This window comes from Hyla sarda, chromosome 2 (assembly GCF_029499605.1).
Source record: "Hyla sarda isolate aHylSar1 chromosome 2, aHylSar1.hap1, whole genome shotgun sequence".
In the NCBI taxonomy this organism is placed as follows: domain Eukaryota; kingdom Metazoa; phylum Chordata; class Amphibia; order Anura; family Hylidae; genus Hyla; species Hyla sarda.
In genome coordinates, this window is record NC_079190.1 from 30902612 (window position 1) to 30924456 (window position 21845).

At 45.9% G+C, this 21845-nt stretch overlaps 1 protein-coding gene across 2 annotated transcripts in view; it reads right to left on the reverse strand.

Annotated features, from left to right (window-relative positions):
• Positions 1-16800, reverse strand: part of LOC130358343 (transmembrane 4 L6 family member 1-like) — a 74707-nt gene extending 57907 nt beyond the window's left edge. The window contains exon 1 of one of the 2 annotated variants that reach the window (XM_056561483.1): positions 16623-16800. The gene's annotated coding sequence lies outside the window, so the exon portion shown is untranslated. Of the gene's footprint in view, positions 1-14485; positions 15128-16622 lie in introns of those variants that run through there. The other variant, XM_056561482.1, reaches the window with a different exon arrangement.
• Between the last annotated feature and the right edge of the window lie 5045 nt (positions 16801-21845).

The window sequence follows — 21845 nt, forward strand, 5'->3', positions numbered from 1 at the left end:
TGCTCATAGTGGCTGGTAGCGGCGTATTGCTGGTATGAACAGACAAACCAGGACACACGGGCAAAGTAGGAGGCTGACTCTGGGGGCGGTCAGTAGCGCATCTGTAGCATCAAACTAGATGCCTATATGGTGGAAAGTCCTCATTCCGGAGTCCGCAGAAAAAATAGACATGTCTATTCTTTCTGCGAAGTCCGCACGGAAATGCATGTTCTGCCGGTGCTTCACTGTCTGGGGAATGTCCGCAGACATTAACCCATGTAAACATCAGTGGCGGGTCAAGGGGGGGCATTGGGACAATTGCCCCTCCCCCCAGATTAATTTCCCCCATAACTATTAAGGACATCCCGGTGTCCTGAAAGATCTTTTTGGGACACAAGGACGCCACTGTTAACTCTCTGCGGCCCGTGTTAACTTTAAAAACACAGGGGATGCTGAAAGGTAGCGCATGCTGGGACGCCACTGAGGTCCTGAGCGTCGCCCATAGGAACGGAGGGGGGGAGCAGGAGGACGCGCGCTGGCCAGCATGGTAAGTTACCAGCGGCACGTCAGCTTTGGTGCTCCGAACACCACTCCTCCGGTACCGGGACCTATAGGCCATAGCAGTAGATTGTGACCTCGGACCGGAGGAGCGGTGGACGGAGATCTGAAGTGGGGCAGAACATAGGCATACAGCCTCCAGCCATACACTGTATATGGCTGAAGGCTGTATGTCTGTGGGGGGCACTGCCAACCTAATGTGGGGGAACTATACTGCCAACCTAATGTGGGGGAACTATACTGCCAATCTAATCTGGGGGAACATACTGCCAACCTAATGTGGGGGATACTATACCGCCAACCTAATGGGGGGGGGGGAACTATGCTGCCAACCTAATGTGGGGGAACATACTGCCAACCTAATGTGGGGGAATTATGCTGCCAAAGTGGGGGAACTATACTGCCAACCTAATGTGGGGGAACTATACTGCCAACCTAATGTGGGGGAACTATACTGCCTACCCAATGTGGGGGGAACTATACTGCCTACCCAATGTGGGGGGAACTATACTGCCAACCTAATGTGGGGGAACTATACTGCCAAACTAATGTGGGGGAACTGTGCTGCCAACCTAATGTGGGGGGAACTTTGCTGCCTACCTAATGTTGGGGGAACTGTGCTTCCAACTTAATGTGGGGGGAACTATTTAAAGGGGTAGTCCACTGCCCCAGTGTTCAGAACATTTTGTTCCGAATGTTGGGTGCGGGCTGCAGGGGTCGACACGACCCCTCCCATAGACTTGCATTGAGGGGGTGTGGTGTGATGTCAAGAGGGGCGTGGGCATGACATCACACTACGCCTCCTCAATGTAAGTCTATTGGAGGGGTCGGGTCGACCACCACACGATACTCTGATTGTGCCCCTCCCGAGACTAGACTCTGGACACGCCCCTGGTAAACAAAGCCTTAGAGAGCAGAAAGTCAGTCCAGTCCAGAAAGTCAATCCTCTCATGTGGAGAGGGTGTGTCCCTCCCTAGTAGTGGTGGGAGGTGATTGGTGTTTTGTTGGAGAGGGCGTGTCCCTCCCTTGTAGTGGTGGGAGGTGATTGGTGTGTTTTTGGAGGGTTGCGTGTCCCTCCTTGTGGTGGTGGGCGGTGATTGGTGTGTCTGCTCATGCAGCCTTATCTATGAGTCATCTCTTGTCCATGACTTATGGACAAGCCTGAGGCTGCTGCAGGACTGGTTGGTGTCCCAATAGGTATGAGGACCCCTAGTGGTAGGATTTTCAGGAGCCATTTCCTTTATTAAATATTCAAAGTTTTTAAAACAAAGATATTACAAAATGTCTTTAATTTTCATCATTAACATGATATTAAAAGTTTTTAGATCTGACAGTGTCCATTTAAGGCAATTTACTATACAATGTATCCAGACCAGGGTTACATAGAAGCCTCAATAAGCCTCATATCATCAATGATGGATGGGATTGTTTTTTTTTTAAAACAAATTTTATTGAATTTTCATTGTTATAAACAAACATCACACATTGATAGTTAAGTGCGGAATATCGTCGAATAGGAGCCATAAGAACATTCAATAAATTACAAAACCAGAAACTGTAAACTCCACACAGCTAATGGATAACCCAAGTGGACATGCGCGGCAGTATCACAATATTCATTCGCCTCGCTCTAATTAGGCGTGCCACGTTCGTAGTATGTTAGAAGTCAAGGTCAAGAGGTAAGTCGTAATGGACCCAGTGAATCACTCAAAACCCCAAGACAGTACCAGTCTGTCGAGCTAAAGGGCTTAACTATGTCCTCGATTTCAGCTGATGTGTAGTGTGTAACAATAAAATCTTGCCATTTGGCGAAATATTTTGCCGTGTTTGTGTTCATGTGTCGTTTAGTATCAAGCCTATCTATCCCACATAACAATTTAAGTTGCGATATGACCATGGTGATGGTGGGAACAGAAGGGGAGAGCCAGGCTGCGAAGATACACCTAAGTGCCACTAAGAGGACAATGTGAACTAGTTGGGGTGTTTTGGTGGGGCCTTGGTCGGTCAAGTCAGGTGGTCTAAACTGATGAAACAATAGGGCTCTTGGTGTATGTGGTAGTGACATTTCCCATTTCTCTCTGATGTATGATATAATCATTTGCCAATATCTTTCTGTATGGGGGCACGTCCAAACTCCATGCCACATATTCGTCAAAGGGGTAGCACATTTAGGGCAGGCCGTGATACGATCGGGGAAATCCGGGGAAGGCAGTATGTTAAACCCATATAAGGCTTTGTGAGCCATTTTGTAGTAGGTTTCACGCCATCTCTCATTGATAATGCATTTACGGATGATATTCCACCCATTCAAGATACATTCCGAAATATCGTCTCCTGGTACCCATGAGGTCCACGCTGAAAAAATAGAAGAGGGTGTAAATTTCAGTAGTACTTTCCTAAGGGATGTGTATATCATAGAGATGGACAATTTACAGGGTTCCGAACCAATAAGATAGTCTAGTTCGTTCTTTGTGGCCTCTTTGGACAGGTTACGCAATCGACTAAAGAAGAAGGAGCATATCTGTTGCATAGGGAATGCATGAGACGGGGGAAGGTTGTGTAGGGAGAGCAGTGTGGATGGTCGGAGCCATCGTTTCTGAGTAACGTCCATAAAGTGCTTGGCCGTCGTGAGGCCCTTGTCCGACCAAAGGCCAAGCACCTCAGGAGGAAGTCTTGGGGGAAACTCTGGATGTTTCGCCAGTGGTAGATGTTTGGATAAGAGGTAAGGCAGTCCATATAACTTCCTGACCTCCTTCCAAGATGCCACCGTATCCCTCAGTAGTACAGAGCGTTTCACTATGGAGGGGAGTTTAGAGTATGTAGTATGTAAGAGGACTGCTAGGTTCCATGGAGCCGCCAATTCACTCTCTAGACCGTAAAGAGCATGATAAGAGGATCCATGTATCCAGTCATTAACAAATCGAAAAAGACATGATAGATTGTATCCTCTTACATTGGGAAAATTCAGTCCCCCATCAGACCCATTGAGCATCAATTTGTTTAGTGCGATTCTGGGCCTCTTCCCCGCCCAGATAAATTTGGTGAATGCTGAGTTTAAGCCTTTCACGTCAGTATGTTTTAACAGAAGTGGTAGGGTTTGCAGGGGGTATAGGAGACGCGCAAAGCTGACCATTTTAATGAGTGCACATCTCCCCATAAAGTTCAGGGGGAGTTTTTCCCATTTACGTAATTCAGCTTTAATCTTGGAGAAGAGGGGAGTATAGTTTAAACTATATATGGTGTCGGGCGTTCTCCCTATTTTGATACCCAGGTAGGTGATGGAGGAGTCAGCAATGCGGACTCCCATACCTGATATCTCTGGAAGCCACTGGTGACGGAAAGGACCTAGGGGTAAAAGTTCCGATTTAGACACATTTATTTTGTAACCCGAGAACGCCCCAAATGCTCTCAGATGTTCAAGAATGCATCCTAGGGAAGCAGTCGGGCCATCAAGGAACAATAAAATATCATCTGCGAACATTGTCAATTTTACTTCATTCTTCCCCACCTTAATGCCAGGATAAATATTTTCAGACAGTAGGGAGAGCGCCAGGGGTTCTAACGCTAAATTAAAGAGTAGGGGAGAGAGTGGGCAACCCTGTCTGGTGCCCTTGAAGAGAGGGAAGGGCGTGGATAGGATACCAGGTGTGTGTATTCTAGCCTTGGGGGTTGCATAAATCCCAGAAATGTAATTCCTAAATGACCCTTGAATACCAATCGCATCCAGCACCAGTCCCAGCCAATCCCATTTTACATTATCGAATGCTTTTTCGGCATCCAAAGTGAGCAAGGCAGGAGCTTCACCCCTTTGGGGCTGATGTTGTAGGCGATCTAGAACCGCCATAACCGTTCTCAAATTCATGGTAGCTGATCTGTTCCTAATAAAGCCCACTTGATGGGAACCGATTAAGGCTGGCATGAATCGAGAAAGACGGTCAGCTAAAATTTTTGATAGAATCTTGATGTCTTGGTTAATTAGAGATATCGGACGATAGGAACCTGGGTCAGTTAGGTCCTTACCCGGTTTAGGCAAAACTTTTATGTGTGCAAGAGAGGCTTCTGTGGGTAATGATCCCGTAGACATGAATACCTGAAACATATCCCTTAAGACTGGGGCAATCTGCTCCGATAGGGCTTTATAAAATTCGCCTGAATACCCGTCTGGGCCCGGGGCCTTCCCGTTATGGAGATGACCGATAACTCCCTGTATTTCCTCCACCGACACCGATGCATTAAGAATCTCCCTCTGTTCTTCCGTCAGTGTGGGAAGTTGGACCCGTTTCAAGAAGGCCTCACCCGCCGAAAGGTCAGAGGGAGAGTTTTCATAAAGCGAGCTATAGTAGGAGGACAGCAATTTGTTAATGGAGTGAGGGTTTTTGTGCGTGACTCCCGAGGAGTCTTTAAGTGCTGTTATGTGAGGGGTAGGTATCTTTCCCCTAGCTATACGGGCCAGTAGACGTCCCGATTTGTTACCGTGTCTAAAGAGATCTACCTCAAAGTGGGACCTCCCTAGGCGTTCCCTTCTATCCCACCATAATTCAAAATTGGCTCTAGCCGATTTCCATTCCTCCCGGTTCTGAATAGTAGGGTGGGCTACGAAGGTGGCATAGACATCCCTTAGTCGAGCACTGGCTTCATTCAGATTTTTCAGAGAGGTGCGTTTTAGGTGGGCCACGTGTGCCATCAATTTTCCCCTTAATACTGCCTTCCCCGATTCCCAGAACAGAGTTGGGTCTGAGCGGTGTTCCCCATTATATACGGTATATTCTAACCACCAACCCCTAAGTAATTCGAGAAAGGTATCATCCTTGGCCAGCAGTGAGGGGTAACGCCAAAGAATATCTGTCCCTTTGGGGTAGGAGGGCAGGAGCCGCAGACAGAGAGGGGTATGGTGTGACAACGCCAGTTCTCCAATGTCTACTGAGCTAACTTTATAGTAAAGTTCCGGAGATGTCAGTAGATAGTCTATACGAGACCAGGAAGAGTGGGCATTGGAGAAATGGGTGAATTCCCTATCATCCGGGTGAGACATTCTCCACACATCTAGCAGTCCCAATTGGTCTAAGAAAGGGGGCAATACACAGTCTCTGCTACGTATGGGGATTGCTTGAGATGTCGGGCCCTTTCTGTCCACTAGGGGGTCGAGGACTGTGTTAAAGTCGCCCCCCACTATTTTGTTCGTCGTGTTATCGTCATGAATTCTGTCTGCTAGAGCGTGAAAAAAGGACTTATTTTCCCCATTGGGACCGTATATGTTATAAATGCTAAAGATCTCTCCATTGTGGTCAAGTCGTAAGTGTGAGACCCTGCCTTCATCATCAGTGTCGTGTGATATAAGATCAAAAGCAAAAGATTTGTGGATCAAAGTGACCACTCCTGCTTTCCCATCCTGGGCCTGAGAACCAAACACCTGCCCCACCCATTGCTGCTGTAACCTAAAAAAATCTGAGTCAGCTAGGTGGGTTTCTTGGAGGAGGACAATGTCCGGGTGGAATCGCTTCAAATATCGTATAAAAAGTCTTCGTTTTTGGGGGGAGCGAAGACCCTTGACATTCCACGATATTATGTTAGGCATGGTAAATCAAGACAATCCAGACAATCCCTCATAGAGGGCTGTACAGATAATATATGTGTAAATAGATATGAAAGGGCACAGCAGCAATGGGGGCATACCAAACATGACCCTGAATAAGCAATACCGTGTAAAGTTTCTATAAGGCAGGATAGGTGCCCGATAATAAACTGGGCAGTAGTTTTCACTAGAGGTTCCAAGCTGTGGGAAAGAACAAACAAAACAAAAACAGTATACAAGCAAATAACAGTTAACCATCCTGTAGAATATCCTAGAAAGTGTTGCTAATTTAGCAAAACCTTCCTTTTGGATAATGGACTTCCTTTTTTCGGCCGACATAGGCATCAAAGTAATATCACACCTTTCTGGACGCCCATGCTCCCCCCCCTCCCCCCGACCCCCTCTAAGATGGTCAAGTCCCTCAGTCAGGTAGGTGAAAGGCCAACCCTGCCGTGCGGCCGTGCAACATTACAGCACCAAAGCCGGGTTGGAATATGGCAACATTGAAAACCTTCCGTATAACAACGCCATATAGGCGAGGAAGATAAAAACAAAGAGAAAACCTGGACGTCCGGTTCATCATTCCCGTAGTCCCAGCAGAAGGCTCAAAGAGAAGAAGGTGAAGTCATCATGAACAAGGAACAAGGAACAGCTGTGTTCAGTCAGGTGAAGATCGCCTGTCGCTGTCATAGCCACGGCCTGGAGAGCGATGACGTCTACGTCGGTGTCTTTGGCTTGCAGAGAATTGCGAATCTCTAGGTGCTGAGCGGGAACGATGATTCCTCCTCGGTGATCTCGAACGACGAGTGGGTGTCCGGGCTGGTGGACCGGAAGATGACGTGGAGGAAGAGGACAGCAGCTGGTCTATTGATGAAGACGCTTCCTCTGGAGTCTTGAAAGTGGTGGTAGAGCCGTCAGGATGGAACACCCTCAGGGTGGCTGGATACTGAAGTTGTAATCTATATTTCGCCTGAAATAGCTTAGTGCAAACAGTGCTGAAGGCCCTCCTTCGTTTCGCCACTTCTACCGAGAAGTCCTCAAAAATCAACAGGCGCATTCCATGAATTTCCAGGGGTTGTGTCAGACGGCGGTACGCCCTCAAAATGTCAACTTTGTCGTTGTAATCCAGTAGTCGAAGAATGACTTGACGGGGGCGGGCCTCCGGAGTGGAAGATGGTCGGTTAGGCTGGGGGTGTGAAGATGGGCCAATTCTGTGGGCTCGTTCCACCCTGCAGGGATGAGACAGGCCAAGCGACTTAGGAAGATCTCGCTCGCAAAAGCGTTGCAGGTCAAGAGGTGCTACTGTCTCCTTAACCCCCACTATACGTAAATTATTACGCCTAGAGCGGTTTTCTAGGTCTTCCATTTTCTCGCCAATGCGGATCATCTCCAATTCCATGCCATGTAGGCGTTTAGCTGCAGCCGTGTCGGTATCCTCCAATTGGGAGGTTCTGTGCTCCAATTCTGACAGGCGGCCAGTATGTTCCTGTACTTCCAGTTTCAGGTTTTGGAGAGTTGCTTTTAGGACCTCCTCCACTATATTTCGTACAGTTGGGGTAATACGCAACGCCATTTCATTCGCCAGGTGCTGGTAGTCTATGGAAAAGGCCGGCCCTGAGGAAAGTTGAGGGGTTGCAATAGTAGTCCCGGGGGGTGAGGGGCCCACGGTGGCAGTGTGTGGTCCCAAGTGTGGGTCAGCTGGCAGGCTGACTTCCATAGCGGTTACCTCAGAGCTTAACTGCCTCTCCGTTTGTGGTGGCCGTGATGTCACCCCCGATGCGGCCTCCGCCATCACTGCAGAGTCGGGCTGCGCCAATTCTGGGACTGCAGGTGGTGTCTGTTTTTGAGAACCGCCATGCGGTGTCGCCCCGTCAGTCCCCGGTGTCCCCACGCGGGTATCATTCATTGGTGGCAGTGTGGGGACTCCCGCAGCGGGTCGCAGCTTCTGTCCCGCCGTCGCCGCCATGACAGGTGCGTTTTGTGGCGTGTGTTGGGGAGGCGCGGGCTGTGATGTACCGGAGGAGCCGCCACGTTGGAGGTACCTGTCCATCCCCTCGGACTGGCTGAGGTGTCGGGCGGTGATCGGGGACTTCTGAAGCCCGTTAGTGCAGCGGTACTTAGCTGATAGGAGTCGGGGGTGGAGGAGCACACGCGTTCGCCGTCTACATCAGGCCGCGCCGGAACCGGAAGTCCTGGATGGGATTGTTTATGCAGTTGAGGACGGAACAGTTTCCATTGCGTTGTGCTCTGTAAATCTACCGATCCCTCACAACGATCAGTTTAGAGAAAAGCTGTCCACGATGATGGAGGATATTTACATGTCTGGATTGAACATTCCACTAAAACAGCGGCCTCAAACTGTGGCCCTCCAGATGTTGCATGCTGGAAGTTGAAGTTTTGCAACATCTGGAGGGCCACAGTTTGAGACCACTCATCTAAAACATCTCATAAGTAAAGCGGATCTGTTAGCTGTGTAAGGGCTGCACGTTACAGCCACAGTTTTTTTTAAATGATTTATTAGTTTTTTTTTACTTAAAAATGAATTAATTAAGCATATGCCCAAAATATGGTGTGTTGGGTATTTTTTGCGCGTGATCTGTACTTTTATCCATACTAGTTGGTTGCAGATCAGACTTTATGATTGACTCTTTTTATTGATTTTTTTCTGGGATGTGATGTGACCAAAAAAAAAATGCAGATGCGGAATTATTATTATTTTTTTTATTGCTCCTGCTGCTGCTGCTGCTAGCCGTAATTCGGACAATTGCTCACGCAGCAATACCAAATATGTTTAGTTTTTTTATTTTGTAAGTGGGGGGTGGGGGATTAAAATGGTTTTACGTTTATATTTAAAAAAAAAAAATTCTGTATTATTTTTTTTTGTCTCCCTAAAGGACTTGTATGAGCAACCATTACCGTATTTTTCGCCGTATAAGACGCACTTTTTCTTCCCCAAAACTGGGGGGGAAAGTTAGTGCATCTTATTAGGCGAATACACACCTATCGCGGCGGTCCCTGAGGCCATCAACAGCCGGGACCCACGGCTAATACAGGACATCACCGTTCGCGGTGATGCCCTATATTAACCCTTCAGACGCGGCGATCAAAGCTGACCACCGCGTCTGAAGGGAAAGTGACACTAACCCGGCTGTTCCGAACAGCTTACAGGACACCGGGAGGGACCTTACCTGCCTCCTCGGTGTCTGCTCCGTGCCGGGATCCCCTGCATGGCCGGCGCTCTCCTTCCTCATCATCACGTCTTCGCGCTCCGGAGCGATGGAGACACCCCGGGGACGTGGCGACAGCGATGGAGGGCGAAATCCAGGGCAGCGGTGACGGGTCCGGAGCGGCGGGGACACGTGAGTACTACCTCCTATACCAGTGGTCTTTAACCTGTGGACATCCAGATGTTGCAAAACTACAACTCCCAGCATGCTGGGAGTTGTAGTTTTGCAACATCTGAAGGTCCGCAGGTTGAAGATCACCGTCCTATACTTTACATTGTATTTGGTTCAGAATCTTTATTTTGTAGATTTTTATCCTATAAAATTAGATGCATCTTATATGCCGGAGCGTCTTATCTTATATGATGAAAAATACGGTAAATTGTTCATACAGGTCAATGCAGGAGATATAGATGAAGAGGCAGTTACGAGGCCTGCTAACGCAATGTGGGAAGGTGATTTGCACCACTAATGAAAGGTAAAATGGCCATTTAGATGTCGCAGCCTCTAAAGCAGTGATGGCGAACCTTTTTGAGCCCGAGCGCCCAAACCGTAATGCACGCCAACTTTTTTTCCCCTCAAAATGCCAGCACAGCAATTCAATCAGAATACTGAGGTGTAAATTTTGAAAAAACAACTTACACAATACGCAACTTATGCAACAACATACAGTTGCCATAACTAATTACCGTATTTTTCACCCTATAGGACGCACCGGCATATAAGACGCACCTAATTTTAACCCCTTAAGGACCGGGGGTTTTCCATTTTTGCATTTTCGTTTTTTGCTCCTTGCCTTTAAAAAATCGTAACTCTTTCAATTTTGCACCTAATAATCCATATGATGGCTTATTTTTTGCACCACCAATTCTACTTTGTAATGACATCAGTCATTTTGCCCAAAAATCTACAGTGAAACGGAAAAAAAATCATTGTGCGACAAAATTGATAAAAAAACGCCGTTTTGTAATTTTGGGGGCTTCCGTTTCTACGTAGTACATTTTTCGGTAAAAATGACACCTTATCTTTATTCTATAGGTCCATACGACTAAAATGATCCCCTACTTATATAGGTTTGATTTTGTCGGACTTCTGGAAAAAATCATAACTACATGCAGGAAAATTAATACGTTTAAAATTGTCATCTTCTGACCCCTATAACTTTTTTATTTTTCTGTGTATGGGGCGGTATGAGGGCTCATTTTTTGCGCAGTGATCTGAAGTTTTTAACGGTACCATTTTTGCATTGATAAGACTTATTGATCGCTTTTTATTCATTTTTAAATGATATAAAAAGTGACCAAAAATACACTATTTTGGACTTTGGAATTTTTTTCCGCGCACGCCATTGACCGAGCGGTTTAATTAATGATATATTTTTATAATTCGGACATTTCCGCACGCGGTGATACCATATATGTTTATTTTTATTTACACTGTGTTTTTTTTTTATTGGAAAAGGGGGGTGATTCAAACTTTTAATAGGGGAGGAGTTAAATGATCTTTATTCACTTTTTTTTTCACTTTTTTTTGCAGTGTTATAGGTCCCATAGGGACCTATAACACTGCACACACTGATCTTCATCATTGATCACTGGTTTCTCATAAGAAACCAGTGATCAACGATTCTGCCGCATGACTGCTCAGGCCTGGATCTCAGGCACTGAGCAGTCATTCGGCGATCGGACAGCGAGGAGGCAGGTAGGGGCCCTCCCGCTGTCCTGTAAGCTGTTCGGGATGCCGCGATTAGCCACGGCTATCCCGAACAGCCCGACTGAGCTAGTTGGCAACTTTCACTTTTAGCCGCGCGGCTCAGCTCTGAGCGAGCGGCTAAAGGGTTAATAGCGCGCGGCGCCGCGATCGGCGCTGCGCGCTATTAGAGGTGGGTCCCGGCTTTACTATGACGCCGGGCCCGCCGTGATATGACGCGGGGTTACTGTGTAACCCCGCGTTATATCAGGAGAGCAGGACCAAGGACGTACCGGTAACCCCTTAAGGGGTTAAAGGTGCAAAATCTAGGAAAAAAAGATTCTGAACCCAACAGTGGTCTTGAACCTGCGGACCTCCAGATGTTGCAAAACTACAACTCCCAGCATGCCCGGACAGCCGTTGGCTGACCACTGGTACAGTAGGTAATATTCACATGTCCCCGCCGCTCCGGACCCGTCATCGCTGCCCTGGATGTCGCTCCATCGCTGTCGCCGCGTCCCCGGGGTGTCCCCGACACTCCGGACGTCTTCTTCCCCGGGATCCACGCTCTCCGTCGCCGTCATCACGTCGCTACGCACGCCGCTCCTATTGGATGATGGGACCGCGTGCGCGACGACGTGATGACGTCGAAGGAAAGCGCCGGCCATGCAGGGGATCCCGGCACAGAGCAGACACCGAGGAGGCAGGTAAGGTCCCTCCCGGTGTCCTGTAAGCTGTTCGGGACGCTGCGATTTCACCGCAGCGGTCCCGAACAGCCCGACTGAGCCGGGTTAGTGTTATTTTCGCTTCAGACGCGGCGGTCAGCTTTGATCTCCGCGTCTGAAGGGTTAATACAGGGCATCACCGCGATCGGTGATGTCCTCTATTAGCCGCGGGTCCCGGCCGTTGATGGCCGCAGGGACCGACCCGATAGGTGTGTATTCGCTGTGTAAGACGCACCAACTTCCCCCCCCCCCAGTTTTGGGGAAGAAAAAGTGCGTCTTATACGGTGAAAAATACGGTAACATATTTTGTTTTAAAAGAAGAACACAACAACAGAGTGTGGTAATAAGTGATGTACTCCTCAGTTAGTGTTGCTCGTGAATATTCGCAATGCAAATTTTATTCTCGAATATCGCGAATACAGCACTATATATTCATAATTACGAATATTCGTTTTAAAAAATATTATTTTTTTTTTTTCACAGTACACATCACAGTGATCATCCCTCTCTGCTTCCAGCTTGTGTGTTGTAAAGAAGGCTCTAATACTACTGTGTGAGACTGGCGTATGAATTTTCGCATATGCTAATTTTCACATATGCAAATTTTCGTTCATGCTAATTTTTGTATAAGCTAATTTTCGCATATGCACATTTTCGCATATGCGAAAATAAAACGCGAATATTACGAATATTCTAATTTTGAGAATATATGACGAATATTCGTCCATATATTCGCGAAATATCGCAAATTCGAATATGGCCTATGCCGCTCAACACTCAGTCTGCTGCATATCATTATTCAGTATATGTATCGAAATATTATAGGTAATAGTCCCCTATAGGGCCAAAAAAATTGTAAATAACATTAAAAAGAAATGTTGATAAATGTGAATTAACTCCTTTTCTAATAAAATTTTAAATCACACCCATTCTTTTTTTAAAAATAAATGATGTAAACGAAAAAAAAAGAAACATAAACATATGTGGTATCACTGCGTGCTGAAGTGTCAGAACTATTATAATATCATGTTAATAACAGTGCCCGGTCAATGGCATAAACATAACAAAATACCAAAGGCCAGAATACAGATTTTTGGTCAGTTTACATATCAGAAAAATAAAGTAAAAAGGGATCAAAAAGTCCCATAAAAACAAAAATGGTACCGATAAAAACTACAGATCACGGCACAAAAAAAGACCCTCATTTTATACTGTGCAAATCAATGTACTGTGTATAAATAACTGAACACAGCTTAAAATCTGCAGTGTGTACACTACGGGGATCATCTACTATTGCGCTTTTCTTTAAATTTTGGTTAAAAAATAAGCATTGCAAAATGTATTTATATTTATTAACATTGTGCTATTTTATTCCAACCAATTCATCACTTTTTTGCCCATTTTCCAAAATGTGGATGTGGTTGTACACGCCGAGTCGTTGATGATGATGATTTTCACCCTGTTTTTGGTGCTTTTTCAGATTGTGATTGTTATAATCTTTGGCGCACTTTGGCGCATTTCTGATGTGCCAAAGTTTAAAGACGTGTGGAGCCCTATTCATGCATAGAAAACAAAAATGGTAAAAAGCGGGAGGGAAAAAAGGGGCAATCCTAGAACATGAGGCCCTACATGCGAACACATTCTAAGGCTATGTTCACATGGTGGAAATTCTGCTTTTCCACTCAAATTCGGCGCAGGAGAGCAGAATGCGGATTTTCTGCAGACTTGCGGAATTTCGAAACACAGATTCTGATCAAATTCTGAGTAACTTCAACGGGGCTCTGAGCAGATTTCTGTAATATTACTGTTCTTGTAATTTTGTGGAATGAAGAATTTCCATAGCGGAAATTCCTCTGTGTGAATGGACAGAGAAATCCCACTGAACTGAACGTGCAGTAAATTTGGACAGAATTCGGCACAGAAATTCCGCCATGTGAACATAGCCTTATGCTGATTTACACAGCATAAAATCTGCAGCATCAATTTAGCAGCATAAGATTGGGAGCGTATATGCTACGTCTTAATGTACCCTTAGGCGGAAATCACACGGCAGAATTTCCGCACATCCGCACCAATTCCGCATTCATTTGGGTGGTTTCTGGCTTGTGCAGATTTTGTGCGGAATTTGGGTGAATGGTAGTGCGGAATCCCATAGAAGTCTAATGGGCTTTCATTTGAGGTAGAATCTACATGTGGGATCTGTGCGGAATTCAGCATGCGGAAATTCTGCCGTGTGAGAAGGTACATTCACACAGGCGGATAACCTGCAGAATTTCCGCAGCAGATTTTGCTACCGTTGACTTAAATCGTTCAGCAGAAAATCCGCAATAGAGGCAGATTTGCAGATTTTCCTTCGGACCCATGGAAGTCATTGGTAGCAAAATCCACTGCGGATTTTCTGCCGCAAATACTCTGCAGAAATTCTGCAGGTAATCCACATCCAATTACACATGGTCCCAAAAAGGAGCAAAATCAGTCACTTGGACATAGGTGGAGGCTTTGTGCATAAGGGGACTGGTCAATGGACACCTCATTGACCAGAAAGCTGTCTGGGCATGCTGGGAGTTGCATTTTGCAACAGCTGGAGGCACCCTGGTAGGGAAACACTGCTGTTACAGCTTGTATTTCACATTAGTACAGTAATTTGTATTCCTAACAGGCTTGCTACTAAATTCTATTAGAGAACTACTATTCTATCATTATATATCTTACATAATCAACATATTACACTGCCATACCTGGTAACCTGGACGCTGCCGGAGAACGAAGCGAGATGACTTTCACCAAAAGGAGTAGTATGATAGTATGACTCTGCTACCAGGTACACAGAAAGCAAAGCAGGTTTAGGCAAACATTGATGATCTGCCTGAGAAGAATTTGGAAGGACCCTGAACTCCCCCGGCAGGTTGCAGGTTTGACAAATAAGCGAGTATTGATTTTCTTCGCGGTGAATGTAGCAGTGTTCTCCCGGTTAGTGTTCCTCGTCTGTATCGATCAACCGCGATGATGTCATTTATTTTTATGAATAAGCGCAAGATTCCCCGAACAAATACAGGTTTAAAACGGGAGGTAAGTAAAGATATACTACAGATAGTCATATAGTATATAGCTATATTCTAGGATTTATTTATTTATATTCATTTATTTATTTTTTATATATTTAGGGTGTATTCACACGTACAGTATCCTGCGCATATTTGAGGCGCAGGATTTGAAGCTGCAGATTTTATGTGGCAGATTTTAATGTAAACTAAATGACTGAGCACGGCATCGAATCGCAGGATACTGTAAGTGTGAATACAACCTAAAGAAGAAAAAAAAACTATAAATCCTAGAATAAATGTATTAAAGTAAATAGAGTTGAGCGAACTTAGAGTAAATTGGCTGCTAGCGAACCTCGCGGCTCGGCCCTTGATTACTTTAGTCTGCATAAATTAATTCAGCTTTCCAAGGGCTCTGGTTGCCTGGAAAAGTCTGGGATGACAGTCTTAGGTCTCCTAGGACTGTATCCACCTTTTCCAGGCAACTGGAGCCCTTGGAAAGCTGAACTAATTTATGCAGACTAAAGTAATCAAGGGCCGAGCCGCGAGGTTCGCTACCAGCCAATTTACTGTAAGTTCGCTCAACTCTGAAAGTAAACAACACTATGGGGAAGATTTATCAAAAGCTGTCCAGAGGAAAAGTTACTGAGTTGCCCATAGCAACCAATCAGATCGCTTCTTTCACTTTCAGAGGCCTTTTCAAAAATGAAAGTAGCGATCTGATTGGTTGCTACGGGCAACTCAGCAACTTTTCATCAGCACAGGTTTTTATAGATCTCCCCCTATATTTTTCCGGCTTTGTTGACACGGCGGAATCTTTGCAGAATGTTTGACCGGAAAACACGGGCGGACATTCCGCAAATAGCATGTTCCGCCGGCGCTGGGACATTTCCCAGTGGATTCCGCAGAAAGAGTTGACATGACAATTGTGATTGGGATTTTCGCGGCAGGTCTTTCTGCCGTGTGCACGGTGCAGCAGAATGCCATTTAAAGCAATGGGACTCTGCTGCAACTAAATTTCCGAGTTGCATTTTGCTGCCAGGTTTCGTTAGGAAAATTCCAATGCGTGAACATGGATTTAGTAGTCAACTAGGCAGGCGATGGCTCAGGTAATTCTGGGATATAATACAAAAAGTATTACTGAGCATGGGGTAGGATATAGAGAATGATGCTTAGGTATATGAATGGGTACAAATACGATTGTGGTGAGCCACGGGGGTGCGATGTGAGGTGTTTGGGGCAGATGTTGTAGCCCAGGGGCAGAAGGCATTAACCCCTAAATGTTCGTGACGCCAGGGCATGGTTTACCTATGTAACCACCCGGAGGTAGCTCTACTAGTCCTAGTTAGGCAGGGCAAATAAAAGTCCAAGGCCAGGTTAGGGTTAAAGGGGTACTCTGCCCCTAGACATCTTATCCCTTATCCAAAGGAGAGGGGATAAGATGTCAGATCGCCGGGGTCCCGCTGCTGGGGACCCCCGGGATCGCTGCTGCAGCACCCCGCTATCATTACTGCGCAGAGCGAGATCGCTCTGCACGTAATGACGGGCAATACAGGGGCCGGAGCATCGTTATGTCACGGCTCCGCCCCTTTGGATAGGGGATAAGATGCCAGGGGCGGAGTACCCCTTTAACCGTAGCTTTACTGAGGTAGACAGATGGTACAGTCTTTACAGCTAGGCCAGAATCCCAGAGAGGTGACCAGTAACACGGAGGGGACCTTACAGCTTGCTGGGACTTGCAGTGACTTGGACAGACTTTAGGACAGCCACGCTGACTATAATAGACTTGACTTGACTAAAGATAGTGACAGCAGACAGAGATGACTTGACTTACTGACATGTGGCTGTCAGTTAGGCTTGAGGCCTCCAGATGTGCAGGACACTGTCTCTGAGACGTCTGGGCTGAACTGGACCTCAGGATCTAAGAGCAATGAATGATCAAAGAGGCAGATTGCAGCTCTTCCCTTCCTTATAAAGGGGGCTGTGCAAGGAGCCCATAGGTCAATCTGCAGGTCACCTGGTTAGCTGGTGCTCTCTGGATAATGTGAATTAAACATGTGACCACATTATCATGTGACTAACTCAAAGATCCTCAAAGGTCCTTCATACATAATACATATAACACTATGGGGGAGACACTGCAGGAGAGCCCCTAGGACACAGAGGGGCTCAACCTGACGGGGCTTAAGTACTGTACGGGACTATATCCTGTACTGGGACATCACGCGATGCAGAGTTACAATATCTTCACGCTGCTTTATCGACATTGATGTTCTTCCATAAATTTGATTTATTCATTGAGTTACACAGGAAACTTAGTAATTCCCCCATTAAACTGAACTGAACTTCCCCAATGCACAGAAAAGAAGTTTTAGGAATGGGATTTTTTTGTAATCTCAATGGGTGCGTCAGAGCGGCTCGATATCTAGGACATAAAACTTTTTGAGAAGCCACAGAATATCCTATTGCTGGCATCTGTATGACATTGTTTCCTTAGTGATATCATTTTTTGTAAGATGCAGCAGTGCAAGCCCCATGTGAAAACCATGTTCGTGCCATTTCGTATAGGATGATATACAGTGCCTTGCATAAGTATCCACCCCCACTTTAGACTTTTACCATTTTATCAACACAACATGCATAGTTACTTTAAATACCTTTAGGGTAGGGTCACACAGAGCGCATCCGCAACGTATTTCAATCTGCGGATGCGCCCGTTGCCGGTAGTCAGAGTAACTGCAGAGCATGCTCCCAGCTGCGGCCGGGTCGGCCGCAGCTGGGAGCATACTCTGCAGTTACTTTGACTACTGGCAACGGGCCAATCTGCAGATTGAAATACCCTACGGTTGCGCTGTGTGTGACCCTATGCTTAAAGGTTCTTTTACGCGTGCATTTTGCTGCAGATTTTCTGCAGCTGATTTTGCTGCCCCAACAATACTCAAGTGTAAAAAAGAAAGCCGCAGCACCATCATGCATTCAAGTGTATCAGCCGCAAGGAGATTTATTCTTCACCAAGTGATACTACTTGTCCATGCTGCCTTTGTCAAGGTAATTCCGGTGCTTTGCAGGGGCTCTCAGCTCCAAGTGTACCCAGGAGATCTCTGGCTACACTACACTGACTACATAAAACACCCCCGTTGACTCTCTCAGGGGTGAGAAGGACTTGAGCAAGGACCTCTCAACTTCAAGGGCTTTTCCAATGTATGTTTGGCCATACATTTTCAATAACTGGCGGCCGAATGAACATACACATGAACCTCCTGCACAGTTGAATGTTCATGTTTCTTCTATGAACAGGGGAGGAGTAAGCCAAAGCCAGACAGCTCTGGTGCTGGCTTATCCCTCCAAAAGATTCAGTGGCAAAAATCCAGCCCACCCAACTCTTCTCTCCATCATCATCCTCTGTCAGGGGAGAGTTGGCAGGTTGCATTTTATGGTATACTATAGGATGAAACCGTCGGCACCTTATGTATGGGCACCTTAAAGGGATACTCTGCTGAAAAAATCTTATCTCCTATCCAAAGGATAGGGGATAAGATGTCTCATTGCAGGGGTCCCACCGCAGGGGACCCCCGCGATCTCCGCTGCAGCACCCCTGTCATTCGGTGCACAGAGCGAACTTCACTCTGTGCCCGATGACTTTCGAACATGGCCGACACTCCCCCTCCATTCAGGTTTATGGGAGGAGGTGTGATGGCTACGTACTAGCCGTCACGCCCCCTCCCATAGAAATGAATGGAGGGGGAGTGGCATGATGTCACAAACGCGGCAGCTCCAAGCCCCCGCAATTAAACATCTTATCCCCTATCTATCTATTACAAATAAACTGGTGCCAGAAAGTCAAACAGATTTGTAAATGACTTCTATTAAAAAATCCTAATCCTTCCAGTACTCAACAGCTGCTCTATGCTCCAGAGGAAGTTGAGTTGTTCTTTTCTGTCTGACCAAAGTGCTCTCTGTTGACACCTCTGTCCATGTCAGGAACTGTCCAGAGAAGAAGACGTTTGCTATGGGGATTTGCTCCTACTCTGGACAGTTCCTGACATGGACAGAGGTTTTAATAGAGAGCACTGTGGTCGGACAGAAAAGAGCAACTCAACTTCTTCTGTAGTATACAGCAGCTGATAAGTACTGGAAGGGTTAAGATTTTGATAGAGAAGTAATTTACAAATCTGTTTAACTTTCTGAAGCCAGTTGATATGAAAAATATTGTTTTCCACTGGAGTACCGCTTTAAGGAGCAGGTCACAGAGCTTCCATGCACCTTAAGCTTCCATCAGGGTTGTATTTCCACCTTGCTCTACTACTCCAACCTCCGCTGGCTTTTCCTTAAAGGGAAAACGTTTAAAAAAGGGAAAACATTTAAAAAAAAAATCAACTGGTGCCAGAAAGTTAAACTGAATTGTAAATTACTTCTATTAAAAAATCTTAATCCTTCCAGTACTTTTTAGGGGCTGTATACTAAACAGAAATCCTAAAAAGAAATGCATTTCCTCTGAAGTCATGACCACAGTGCTCTCTGCTGACCTCTGGTGTCCATTTTAGGAACTGTCCAGAGCAGCATATGTTTGCTATGGGGATTTTCTCCTGCTCTGGACAGTTCCAAAAATGGACAACAGAGGTCAGCAGAGAGCACTGTGGTCATGACATCAGAGGAAATGCATTTCTTTTTTGGATTTCACTTTAGTATACAGCCCCTAAAAAGTACTGGAAGGATTAAGATTTTTTAATAGAAGTGATTTACAAATCTGTTTAACTTTCTGGCACCAGTTGATTAAAAAAAAAAAAAAAAAAAAGTTTTCCACGGGAGTACCCCTTTAACTCTTTATCCCATTTCTCCCACCCAGCCTACTCCCACAGCACTCCTGCCAGTTCCCCGCTCAGAGCTGCTGCAGAACATTCTGTAACACAGCAGAACAGTCTGCAGTATCTGTACGCATTTCCTGTCTGCTCCTCTGTCAGCAAAAGGCAGCACTGTATAAAAACACCACTTTTTTATCTAAATATCCCAATATAGATATAGTATATATGTGTACAAGACAAGGAGATGATGATATAGGTGACTGGTCCGAGGTGATGACATCACTCAGGGGGGTAGGGCTAGAGCTCAGAAACAACAGACAATGAGAGAACTATACAACTTCCGGTTAGGGGTGAATCAAGAAAAAGTATGCTATAGCCGGTACCCTTTGTGATAACACAATTATAGATCTTGGGGTGATAGTTTTATTTGCATACAATTTTATGATATTGGAATATCCATTTAAAAATTAAATAAACAAATAGAAATGAAATGTGATATCCTCAAATCTCTTTAAGTTACCTTCAGAAGCAAAATGGGGATTAAGCAGCTGCTCATGTTCATCTCACTCCTAAAAAGAAAATGCATTGAATTGATACAGACCTCTAGGTATATATATATATATATATATATATATATATATATATATACATATATATATATATATATATATATGTGTGTGTGTGTGTGTGTGTAATTGTTGAAATGCAAATAGCCAGATAAATAAAGGTGGGGATATAAATATACCGTATTTATCGGTGTATAACACACATTTTTTAGGCAAAAATTTTTAGCCTAAAGTCTACCTGCGTGTTATACGCCGATAAGCCGCTGCAGTTCAATGATTTAAAGCGGGCGCTTTAAATCAATGAACTGCAGCGGCTTTGCAGGTGCAGAGACCGCCAGCGCTGCCGGCTTCTCTGCCCCTGCCGGCCCTTCTCTCCCCCATTGCCGGTGCCAATAGCCAGGGGGAGAGAAGCGGCGCCGTCAATGGGGGAGTGGCGCCGACAGCCAGGGGGAGAGAAGGGGCAGCGGCACCCATTGCCGGCGCCGCTGCCTCCCCCCATCCCCGGTTGCATAATTACCTGTTGCCGGGGTCGGGTCCGCGCTGCTTCAGGCCTCCGGTGTGGGTCCCATGCGTCGATGCTATGCACTGCACGGCGCGGCACAAAGGCATCACTCCTCATTGGGCCGCGCCATGCAGTGCATAGCAAGGACGCATGGGACGCACACCGGAGGCCTGAAGCAGCGCGGACCCGACCCCGGCAACAGGTAATTATGCAACCGGGGATGGGGGGGGGGGTAGGCACCAGCAATGGGTGCCGCTGCCCCTTCTCTCCCCCTGTCTGTCGGCGCCGCTTCTCTCCCCCTGGCTATCGGCGCCGGCAATGGGGCGCCAGCACCGATAGTCAGGGGGAGAGAACGGGCAGCGGCGCCGATAGCCAGGGGGAGAGAAGCGTCAGCAGCAGGGCTCTAAACCCCAGGAAAGGCAGGGGGAGAGAAGCGGGCAGTGACGGCCTCTCTCCTGCTGCCTTTCCTGGGGATGTATCGGGGTATACACGCGCACACACGCACCCTCATTTTACCATGGATATTTGGGTAAAAAACTATTTTTTACCCAAATATCCTTGGTAAAATGAGGGTGCGTGTTATAGGCCGGTGCGTGGTATACCCCGATAAATACGGTAAGTTAGTTAATAATCAATGTGGATAGTAAATATAATTTTACCTAATAAATACCATTATACTATCTATACAACTAGCCTACAATTATATTTACTATCCACATTGATTATTAACTAACTTATATTTATATCCCCACCTTTATTTATCTGGCTATTTGCATTTCAACACTTACACACACACACACACATATATATATATATATATATATATATATATATATATAAACCTAGAGGTCTGTATCAATTCAATGCATTATCTTTTCATCTCTTTTGACACGTGGGGTTACGTGTAACACAGAAACCTCGGTATATATTGTACGTAGTGTGAGCCCCCGACCCTCTTTTCTATTCATCTCACTCCTACCAGACCTGGACGTTGTGATGTCATATTTTGTATGTAACTTCTTTTGTAATAATTTTGTGTTGATCTCCCCCCTGCTGTTACTAACTACACAACCACAGTACAGACCAAAGGTTTGGACACACCTTCTCATTCAAAGAGTTTTCTTTATTTTCATGACTATGAAAATTGTAGATTCACACTGAAGGCATCAAAACTATGAATTAACACA